Consider the following 12302-nt stretch of genomic DNA (forward strand, 5'->3'; position numbering starts at 1 on the left):
CTCCAATGAATGAATGGATGCAGATGCACTATCATGGCAGGCCGACAAAACAAGCTTTGTGCTGTCCTCACACCAGCCAGGCATTAGTGAAATCTGGCCCCAAACATGGATGGCCCAGTTATACAAATAAGTATATATGAAGCAGAAATTGAAGCGTATGCATTTCTGGCTTGTTGTTGACTTAATACACTTACAGAATTTTGTTATTGATCAACTCGGTATTCTGTTTTGATGGATCACCATACTGATGCACTGAACATTTTAAAGGGCTCACAAGTACCACTTTGTACATTTTTAAATCAAACTGTATGAAAAATGTATGTTATTTATACGGTGCTACCAATTCCACAGTGATGTATATGTATACTGTATAACTGTACAGAAAGGACATACATTAAATTAAGATTAAGTGGTATGTACAAAGACACAGCAGGATGAGGGAGGTCAGTTCCTGGTATAGCTGAAAATTTAAGCAGTATGTACATGTGGTTCTAGCGACATATTGCATAAAAAACAAGAATGTACCAGTGCATTTTACTCTTTAGATATAGAAAGAATATGCTTGAAAAAGTTGTATTTCTGGTTACTTTATTGAAAATTTCTGCAAAAACCCTACAAGTCTGCCCATCTGTTCTACTTCTTACACACTGAATTGTCTGGCTATGCAAGGGAGCCTGCGGCACTTAGCTCACTTCATTGTAGGATTGGAACCAATCAGCAGCTAGGCTGACCTGATAGGGAACTGAAGCCTGCCTTTGCTTGTGGGACAGCAGGGCTGTGATTGGTGTTGGCAGCCCAATCCTGGAGTAGGTTTGCAGGTGGAGGGCACAGCAATGGAACCAGAAATAGGGGTAAGGACGGACTTGTTAAGCTGAATAACGGAGACATATTCACATAGGTGGGATTCTCAATGGAGGATTATATTACATTTTAATGAGCTGAGTGCCCTGGAGAGCTGAGAAAATTTTTTAAAGAGCAATATTGCTTTAAGAATATACTCCCGTTATCCTTAACCTCGTTAATATGTTGAAATATGTATGATGGGATATGCAGTCCAGCAACAACTGAGTGAATTGTGGTTTTGAAGTGTAGAAGGGTTTAGTGTCCCTTTAAAGGGAGTTTCTAACAACAGATAATCAAAATAATCTATTTAAAATGGTTGGCACTCTGTGCAATAGCATAAATAGTGAAACACCCATCTGATTATTTTCTTGTGATTGATTCTTCAGTTCTGTAAACATTGTGGTTATTTTCTTGTGATTGATTCTTCAGTTCTGTAAACATTGTGGTTATAACAACTTGATCTTATAAGGAAACTATTGATATTTCTATGAAGGTAGAGTACAATTCCAATCTCCCTTTTCCTGATTCTTCCGCTGAGAGAAAGAATATTATAAATCAACAAAATAAGTAGGTTTTAGAACCTCTGAGAATTAATGATATTAATCAAATTAAACTTTTAGCTGGAATCACTGAAAGGTTTACATTAAAATGCTATGAAAATATAGTGCGAGCAACACTTGATTACTGTTGTGTGACTATATTATCCTTCCATTTTAATGTTAATTTTGTCAGAAGCTGATGCCATTTTAAAAGCCATCAATCACCATAAAAGTCTCTCCTACAAGAGAAAAGGCAGTGATTAAGCAGTTTGACTTCAAACAGCTGTTCCATAGGTCACAAAAAAGAACTACCAAACTGCAGAGGCTCCAGTCTATATCAAATGTGTCTACAAGATGGGTACTGCAGGGATGAACCAAACCCAACATGTTTGCATTGGACAAAATAAATGCAGGTCAAGAATTGGTCCCTATGCTCCTAACATCTTTCTGATGCCACTTTGTCAGGCCAGGTGCAGTCATGTGGAGCAGATTTTGGCATCAAAATGCATACTAGTCCATTTCACATCCGAAATCTGTTTCATTCATTCATTCGTACATTTGTTCATTCCGGCATCTGGGATGCCGCTGTGGCTTCGGGTGCAGGCACTTTGGAAAGCTGTTAGGAGTGTAGGGGTTAATGGGGTTACCGGAGAATCCACTACATATGGCAGGGTGGCATTTGCGTTGCTTTGTTTTCCTAAATCGCCCGAAGTTTCTTTATGATGCAACTTCGGAAAACTGAAGCAACGTGAATGCCACCGCAGCGGTGATTCACATTTTCACCTTGTTGCCAGGGGGAAGGCATTTCGCGGAGATTAGTCGCTCGTAGTAGCAAAGATTAATCGTTTGACGACTAATCTGCCCATATGCCACCAGCCTAAACCTACACAAAATATATACAGTAAAAAATAAAAAGAGAATAATTTTATACTCAGTCCCATACAGGCAAATGCTTGTCATTTCGATGCGAAGCCTGGAATAAAAATAAATTAAAAAAAGCCACAAAATCAGGGCTCTACTATTTTTAGCCAAATTCTGAACCAAATTAGAACTGTAATTTGAAAACAAAATGCTATTTTTGTTTTTAAATTTTAGCTTTTGTGAGCAAGAATAGACACATTCAGTTGTCCACACCTCTTTACTTACCCCTCGGTGCAGATTCTGTGCAGCAGAGTTCACGGGCGCCATCTTCTTCTCTTCGGTAATCTTCAGGTCTTCTTCCAGTGCTTCTGCAATTTCCGTCACTTTTGGTGCATGCGCAGTTGTCGGGAACCGGAAGATTGCTCCAACTGCACATGCCCCGTTATGACACTCTCTTCTCAAAGATTACCAAAGAGAAGAAGATGGCGGGTAAGTAAACAGGTAGGGGCATTTACCGGGGGTAACACCTAGGCTTGGGGGGAGCAGGGAGGGGGCCTATGTAGGGTAGGTTTTTTTATTATTAAGGGTTTGGTTCTCCTTTAAACCCTGTATTCAGTGCATCCCTAATGAATACATACTGTATATTGTACTGTATATTGCTACTAAAAAGTAAAAGGGACTGATGTCATTGCCCACAAGTCCAGTAATGGTGGCGAGAAGCAGTTGGGTTGCACTAACTGCTCTCAATGACAAGCAGACACTCTTTTGAGAAAGCAGACAAAAGCAGCAGCACTAGCAACAAGTACCATGAGAGCGCATAAGGACAAATCTGGGAGAGTGAGGGATAAAAATTCACTGTAAGCAAATCCTGAGACATTCCTTCAGTCTTAAGTAGAAGGAGACAGTTATTGCAAACAGGTGTTTTCTCAAAAAGGAGCAAGTTTAGTAGGGAGCAATACATTCTATTTATTGAATGTAATACAATCCTTCTGCAGACCAGGAAGTGCTTGGGATACATGGACAAGTACTTCAATATCTTTCTATTAGGTAACCAGCATTGGTATTGTAAAAAAAAAAAAAAAAAAAAAAAATTCTCAGCAATAATGGAAAACACATTGATGCCACATTATTTAGACGTACAGTTCACTATCCATGCATTTCCCGTGACAAATCTCTTCTTCTTTGGAGTGACAATCTCCCCGAACTGACTTCCCCCTGCCTTCTGCCGGTTTAAATGAAAATCGAAGTGAGGCAACTTCGGAAAACCAAGCTCCGCGATTTTAGCAGACAGTATGTCTCTGAACACCTCAGAATTCATTTGGCTGCTTTTGTCCTGTGTCACATCATCGGTGAACACGTGTCCCAGTGCCACTGGCAGCCATGCATGCCCAAGCCATAACACTGCCTCCGCCATGTTTACAGATGATGTGGTATGCTTTGGATCATGAGCTGTGCCACGCCTTCTCCATACTTATTTCTTGCCATCATTCTGGTAGAGATTGATCTTGGGTTCATCTGTCCAAAGAAAGTTTTTCCAGAACTGTGCTGGCTTTTTTAGATGTTTTTTTTAGCAAAGTCCAATCTACCCTTTCTATTCTTGAGGCTTATGAGTGGCTTGCACCTTGCAGTGCACCCTCTGTATTTACTTTCATGCAGTCTTCTCTTTATGGTAGACTTGGATATCGATACGCCTACCTCCTGGAGAGTGTTGTTTACTTGTTTGGTTGTTGTGAAGGGGTTTCTCTTCACCATGGAAATGATTCAGTGATCATCCACCACTGTTGCCTTCCATGAACGTCCAGGTCTTTTTGCGTTGCTGAGTTCACCAGTGCTTTCTTTTTTTCTCAGGATGTATGAAACTGTAGATTTTGCCACTCCTAATATTGTAGCAATTTCTCGGATGGTTTTTTTTCTGTTTTTGCAGCTTAAGGGCCCTTACAAACGGGTGTTTTTTCCTGCGCTCCGCTGCGTTGCACTTTCTTCCGTTCAGCCGCAGGGGAGCGCAGGAGTAGAAACACTCAATTATTGTGAAGGGGGCTGTACTCACACAGAGTGTGAACGCAGGTGAAATGCAACATGCTGCATCCCACCATGCATCTGTGTGAGTACAGCCCCCTTCACAAAAATTGAGTGCGTCTACTCCTGCACTCCCCTGTGGCTGAACTGAAGAAAGCGCAATGCAGGGGAGCGCAGGAAAAACCGCCCGTGTGTAAGAGCCCTAAAGATGGCTTGTTTCACCTGCATGGAGAGCTCCTTTGACATCATGTTGTCTGAAATCTTCCACATACAAGCACCTCCTCAAATCATCTCCAGGGCTTTTATCTGCTTCATTGATAATGACATAACGAAGGAATTGCCCACACCTGCCCATGAAATAGCCTTTGAGTCAATTGTCAAATTGCTTTTGAGCCCCTGAAATGAAGTGCTTGTGTTAAAAAAAAAAAAAAAAGGCTTTAGTTCCTCACATTTTTATGCAATTTTTTATTCAACCCACTGAATTAAAGTTAAAAGTCTGCAGTTCAACTTTATCCAAGTTGTTTTATTTAAAATTCATTGTGGTAATGTACAGAACCAAAATTAGAAAAAAGTGGTCTGTCCAAATATTTATGGGCCTAACTGTACTTGTGTCCAGCACTGAAGAATATGTTGCCACTTTAGATATGCATGCCATTAATAACAGGAATTGAGAGTTGTGAGTTTACACCTGTGCTGAAAGTGATCTCTATCCTAAATGTAATAAGTGTTTCCTTTGTCACATGAACGGGATTCTGTGAAGTATCAAGCAGCACAGCAAATAAGAGCAAACAAGATGAGGCAAATGCAGAGGCTGTGACTGCATAGTGACAATGCAGTTTGACTGGGCTTGCAGTAGGTGACCATGCCAATGCAAAACGTATCCACACCCAAATGTATTTTTTGATAGAAAGCAGTACAGTCAAAAACGGCAGAAGAAAACGACATGCATATGACTCATTAGAAAACTATACCTCCATTTGCTAAATTCAGAATTAATTCTTGGCCCTCAACACAGTCTGATTCAAACACTTTTTTTAAGCGTAAAGTTCATTGAGTATCAGATATTTATATAGTTTAAAGAGCACAACAAAAGTACAAATTGGGCACCCCAGCAAGGGTCTAGTTCAGTCGACTCATGTCCAACAGAGACCTGCTTGCCCGTGCATTGTTATCTTCAAAAAGCGGTCTGAACCTGCCCTTGTGGCACTATAGCAAAAATCTTTTTCCTCATTTCATCATTCCCAATTCCTGCAGATACCTGCAGACCACCTGCATGTTCAGTAGAGTGCTTTAACAGAGAGTACCTGACACAATGCAGGATTCTAAGCATGAATGTGCCCAACATGGCTGCCTGCACCAGGAGCCAGAGTGCTGGCTCTGTCAGCATGCACCTGCAGTTGGTCAAAACAAATTTTAGGCAACAGGTCCCTATGAAAAAATAATAAAGTGAGATAAAAGTACAATCACATAGATTTCATCGCAGATTAACAGCAGACACTGAAGCATATTCCGACTTGACTTCCCGCCAAGGAGTCCATATTTTGCTGAATTTGTGTGTCTCTCGGACATTTGATATAAGATTAATATAATTAGCAGTATAACTTTGTTTACTACAGTTGTTGACAAGCTATGGGGGGGGGGAGAAAACATGTATAAACAGCTGTTGTGCTAGTTCCAGGTCAAACAGAAGCAGGGAGATGAAAAAAAAAAATTCTGAGCAGCAAGCCTACATGGCATTTAAGACATGGTGTTTTCAAATTATCAACTATGCTGCTAGTACTGTAAATAAGGCAATATTTGAAAGATAAAAATGAAATATAGTCTACACAAAGCAGGTAAAAGAAGCTAAAGATTCTGACATTCCTGGTCCTGCTGGGAGTAAAGAAGGCTCAATTCAAGCGTCTGTCTCCCAGAAGAGAATGATACTGTTTTCTTTAGGGACTCCTTCTTAATTAGTATCTAAAAAAAATATTGGGGAATGTATAGTTTTTTTAATGCAGCTAAAGAGGCATCTGTACAGCTTTGTCCACCCAATATAAATGTACAGTGTGTATACACTGTATAGTCCCACACTTTAAAAACAAATTGCCAACCAAATCGGGAGAGATTTCTATGGAGATGTATATAACCAGCTAAAATCGCCAGGTCTGGCGCACAGGCAGCCCTAAGAGAAGCAATCCTAAAGGAAAGGCATCATTTGGCAAATTGTAACACAAAGCCTTTATGCACCTAATACAATCATGTATTACACATTCATCCCCCATCACCAGTGAAATAATTACCCTTAAAACCTTTTTTAACTCACACATACCACACAGCTGCTTCTAGTCTCATCTCCCCAAGAACGTAATGTACATACTAAATGTCATATTTGTGTCACTTTTGGCTATAGATGCACCAAATCATTATTTTTGGTTTCAAGGAAAACCAAAGATTACAGAAAAGATTATCAAATTGAACCTGAACCCTAATTCACGTATTTGGGAAAAAATAAAAATCCCATAAATTTGTATGAAAATTTGTTAAGTATAGTTGTGCAGAGCTTTAAAATCATGTGGGATTGGATTCAGTTCTGCTTAACAGTACTTTCAAGAGAGCTAGGATTTGGGCAAATCCCAAACTGAATCCTGGTTTCAGCAAATACCTACTTCGGCTTCACCATCCAGAAATCAAGCATTCACCTTTCAAGAACCATGTGGGTTTTTGGGTTTTTCCAATAACAGAGCACATATATACATACAATAGAACACCCATTTTATATTTTTCAGGGGACCAGAAAAAAATGGTGTATAACTCAAGAAAACTAAAAAAAAACAGGGTATTTATAAATTGAGTTTTAACTTTATTTCTTTTTAACGTGGTACTGTGGGATTGTAGCACATATCTTCCATCCTTTTTCATTTGAAGAGAAGCACCTCAAGCAGGTGGAGGAGAAAATAATTAATATTAATAGAATGAATTTTAGTATTTTTTGGGTCAAGATCCAACTGTCATCAGCAGTTTCCATTAAAACTAATTTATTTGGGCATTTATATGCCAGACAAAATACATCGTGTTTGCCATATGCCTAATGTTGTATGGGCTTCTAAAATAGAAACTGTAGTTGACATTCAAGTTAGCTTTTATTGTGTTATAGAATGGCCAATTCTTATCAACATTTCAGTTGGTCTTCATTTTTTATACTGTATAGATTTTAAATTATTTGTTTTCCTCTTCTGACTCTTTTCAACTTTTACCCAGCAGCCAAGAAAGGATTGCTTTGTAAGGCTACAATATTATTGTTCCTTTTCTTTCTATTCAGACCTCTCCTATTCATCTTCCATTCCCCTCATAATTAACCCGCTCAGAATTAGGGAAAGACCATCTCCCATAGACTCCATTTTAATTAAATAATTCAAATTTTTAAAAACGGTTTCCTTGTTCTCTGAGATGATTAAACGAAAGTTTGTACTTGATCCAAATTAGGATAGAATTAGTCTTAATTGGAAGCAAAAGCAGCCTATTGGGTTTATTTAATGTTTACATAATTTTCTAGAAGACTTGAGGTTTGAAGATCCAAATAAAGGAAAGATCTGTTATCCGGAAAATCTCAGGTCCCGAGCATTCTGTATAGCAGGTCCCATACCTGTATATGGTATTTTATTACTTTTTGTGCTAAACAGAACAAACAAGGAAACTGAAGCGCACAGATAAGTCCCCTGAATAATGAACTACTCCTTATCTGTAAGACAAACAGTCACAGCAAAGGGTAAAGGGGGGCACTCTTCATAGGCTACACAGAGCTGCCATGTTGCTCCATCCAGCGGACACACAAGCCATTAGTTACAAAGAGCGGCGACATTCCTTCATATACCCTCTCCATCAGTTAGAAAACTATATTGTTCTATTAAGCTTAAAATTAACAATTTGTGGCTAGGGCTATATCCCACTTTGTGTTATTATTATCAGGTATTTATAAAGAACCAACATATTCCACAGCGACGTAAAATGGCTGTATAAACATACATATTACATACAAATCAGCCACTAACCAATACAAGAGGTCATAAGAGCCCTGCCCAAAAAAGCTTACAACCTAAGATTCAAATAATACGGTAAAACCGAGTGCTTTTCGTCTGTGCAATTTCCATTTTTATGGGTGGATGGCAGTATGCTCACCACTGCCCTTCCATTGGCTGTATGGATAATCACATGAGAGTTCTTTACCTCTTGTCTCAGTTATTGGCTGTGTTTGTATGTAAATCTGTATTTTCAATGCATGCACCCATTTATTGAATAGAGGAATATGTTGGTGGTTATATATGTTGGTGCTTTATAAATACGAGTCAATAACAATAGATTGGGCTATTCTTTTGGAAACAATAAGTGCCATGTTTCTGAGCTTAAATCACTTAATAATCGAATAGCATGCAACTGGGGAAACACTCCACCCCATGCTTCTAAATTTCACAAGAACTCAAACTCTCTAAATCAATGTATACCATTAACCTTAAAGAGATACACAAAAAATGTCTACATGTTTTTAGTGAAACAAGACCCGACAATTAGCTTAGGGCTAAACTCTACAGGTTATAAGTGTCCTCAAAAAACTTGCAAAGTTACCATTGGGACCTTAACCACAATATCAACATCTTAAATCAACACATCATATAGCATATAGTTGTTATACATTTTTGTATAACTTTTAGTGAATTACTTTGATACCATGGTGTGACAAAACTTTACATGGTAGTTTATAAATCAATAGTGAAACTGCTGCTTAACTAGCATTTTGAGCATAAAAAAGCTATATAAATAAAAATGGTACTTTGAAAAATGGCAGTCATACAGCTCCCTACTCTTCTAAAAACTAAAGCTGACCATACGCTGACACATATTCTACAGAAACTGATGTGCTGGTGGACAAAGTTGACCAATACCCGAAAAGCTCTCACAAACATTATGGCAAAACACCATTGCTCCTTCCTTTTGGGTTGACAGCCTGAATGACCAAGAGTAGAAAGGAATATAATCATCTGCCAGTTCATCATGCAACCGCAGCCTTGGTGCATCTATCTACAAATGAAAATTTCAAACATGACAAAGTCGAGCTCTCCATAACCATCCTTAGTAAAATTGTAAACTTTACTTAAGCTTTTAAATTAAAGATTTGGATGCACCCATTATTTTGAAAATAATTACGTTACGGTCATTCTTTATGCAGCTAGTCCTGATTTTTACATCTTAAATGATTCCTGAATAACCACTCAAATGCAGTTTTTAAATTGTGCAAAAAAAAAAAAAACAGACTAAAGTCAAATTGTACTGATATACTGCAAAAATCACAGAAAAAGTTAAAAATTAAATTTTGAGAATGTCGCTCCAATTGATTCTAGAGAAGCTAGCTAGGTTTAGGTGCCCAATCTTTACATTTGAGTTTAAGATTTCTTTTTTTTTATTGATAAACTTTAAAAATTCCAGAACAGAAATCTTCCATTTGAAAAAGAATCAGGATACCATTTATTTCATTGCGAAAACTTGAACTGCAGAAAACAAAAAAAAAAAATCTGCAATGCTGGACCTTAAAATTTAAAACATCCTCACACATGGGTTTCTTACAGTGAATAATCCCAATACAATAGTTAGTACTGTAATATTAACAAAATACTGCAAAATGCTTTTTTTAGGGTTTTTTTTTAATTGATTAAGACAACTGTACTGCACAGATATTTTCTACATAGTTCTTGAATTTTGACTATGTTAGATTAAAAAATCCCCCACAAAAAAAAACAAGCAACTCTTACAGGTTGTAGCATAACATCATATTTACTACCATAGACCTAGTTTCCATGTCACATACCTGTGTTAACTAGCGAAGTACAAACGAAATCTAAACATGGGCCATTTTGGTCTCAGAACATGCTAGAGCAGAGATTCCAACGGTTGCTATCCTAACATCTGTTCAACTTCACCTCACTGCAATAAAGTGATCGTGAAAGTTACAGTGCAGCATCAGTCAGATTCAGCAGTGTGCACAATATGTTAATTTTGCAGAGGTGTTTAAAATGCAATGGTTTAGGCCTAACAGCAGACTCATGTGTCATGTGCCACAGGGTGACATGCCAACTTTTCCCTCTGCTTCTGGGAAGTCATCCTATGTGACATAACCATTCAGTAACAATATTAAACACAGTCTCCACAAATGCATTACCATTGGTATTTATTAAAGCAGCCAAAGGAAGGTCAAAGCTATGAATGATAACCAGCTCAGAAATGTCAAAAACCTCCCTGAAAACATGCTCTTTGAATGTGTTTATCTGAGCAAAGCTGCAAACGTAAAGGCCACAGAGTTTCATTTTAGCATCTGCAACTTTGCTAATAAACTGAATTACTGTATAAAAAGAACACCATTAGAAAAAATAGAAAACATTCTTCACCCCCCCCCCCAAGCTTCTGAAACACTACAGCAGAGTATGCAATGTAGTATGTATTCCACAGGCAATATGGTAACAAACTGAACATTGTGAATATCACATGTCACTGTGTAATCCCAGTGTGCAGCACTGCATAGTTTTCCCGAGTTTTCAGACGAGCGTGACAGAACATAAAGGAGTTCTGGTCAAAATTGATCAGAGAAAATGACACCAATTTTAGAACTGCAAATTCTCATGTTGCACATAATTTAACAACACTTTAGGTTAAATAAACCCAAACACTGTTTTTTGTGCAATAAAAGAAAACATTATTGTAAACAACTTTTAATCTTTCTGGCTGTTCATATTTTCTGCACTCCTGGTTTTGACTACTGAAACAATGTAGCATAAGGCAGCTTATCAGGAAAGGCTAATGGGGATGCATTTTTGCTACAAGGAGCAACAGCACAGGGAAAAAAACTTAGTGGTCAGATTCATGGATGGGTGGGGGGCTGCATGACATACTGGCACCCTCCGAAAATTCAGCAGATCTGTTTTCTGCTAGACTGTTCTGGTGTCGACAGCAAAGGGTCATTATCAGATTATCAGTGCTTTTAAATTCAAATACAAAACTTTAAACCCTGACATGAATGCATGTCAAAAAAGTTGCTTGACATTCAATTTTTTTTGCCTTTTGCAAACATTTTTTCGTTGTGGGTTTACATTCCCTTTACAATGAAAAGTTAACCCGTTGCCCGAGAGCAGTGCTAAACATTTATCATGAATGACATAAAAGAGGACAAAGGTCTCAGAAGCAGGGTCTGGCTGTCAAACTGAATGTCAGGATGGGGAAAGACACCATTTTTAAAGGCGAAACATCTAGGTTCGGAGAAAATGGACTTCAGCGCTCTACAGAGATGCATTGCAACTGTTGGAATAGGCAGATCTGGAGCATTAGAAGAGACCAGCGTCTTCTTACTCACTCACTCACTCACCCCCCCTTCCTTTTTTTTTCTCCCAAGAGACCCAGCTGCTACTAAAAGAAGTGCATACAGAGGAGGAACTGACAATGGCTCACATACCGCCCAGCAGTTCCGCTTTGAGCGGGACAGTCCAGATTTTCTCAACACAGCCCGCAGTCCCGGATCGCTGTTTAAACGTCCCGCAACGCCATTTAAATGTCCAGCTCCTCGGCTCCTGCCGACCTGCACATCCAGACTCACGAGTCTCATCTCGCGAGACTGTGACGTCACGCTGCAAGTATATAAGCGAAGTGACGCGACACGTAGCTGCCTTAGGGGAGTGACGAGCTATGACGGAGAACGTCAGTGGTGCACAAGTTATAAGTTTCTAGTAACACGCGGTCATTTGTGCAGTGCGTCCTCTCGCATTTTTTTTGTGTGCTCAAAGCTCCTATTTTTGTCAGGGGATAAGTTATAGTAAAAAAAAAGAATATTTTGTCATATTGCTGGCATCAGCCTTCTCTCAGTATTTTAAGAAATAGAATTGTTTTCTCTCTTGAATTTATACTTCTGTGAGGAAACAGAAGAAAGTTAAATCCTCTTTTATTTATTTTTTTCTTTTACTACTGGGTACCAGTTATAACTTAACAGTTTCCAGAACCTTTCCTCCTGACAATTTAAGTAAAAAG

At 38.6% G+C, this 12302-nt stretch overlaps 1 protein-coding gene across 2 annotated transcripts in view; it reads right to left on the minus strand.

Moving 5' to 3' along the window:
* Positions 1 to 11897, minus strand: part of tlk1.S (tousled like kinase 1 S homeolog) — an 85070-nt gene extending 73173 nt beyond the window's left edge. Inside the window, exon 1 of one of the 2 annotated variants that reach the window (XM_018238853.2) lies at positions 11734 to 11897. The gene's annotated coding sequence lies outside the window, so the exon portion shown is untranslated. Of the gene's footprint in view, positions 1 to 10098; positions 10249 to 11733 lie in introns of those variants that run through there. The other variant, XM_041579162.1, reaches the window with a different exon arrangement.
* Positions 11898 to 12302: the final 405 nt, after the last annotated feature.

The sequence above is a fragment of the Xenopus laevis genome, chromosome 9_10S (assembly GCF_017654675.1).
Source record: "Xenopus laevis strain J_2021 chromosome 9_10S, Xenopus_laevis_v10.1, whole genome shotgun sequence".
Classification (NCBI taxonomy): Eukaryota; Metazoa; Chordata; class Amphibia; order Anura; family Pipidae; genus Xenopus; species Xenopus laevis.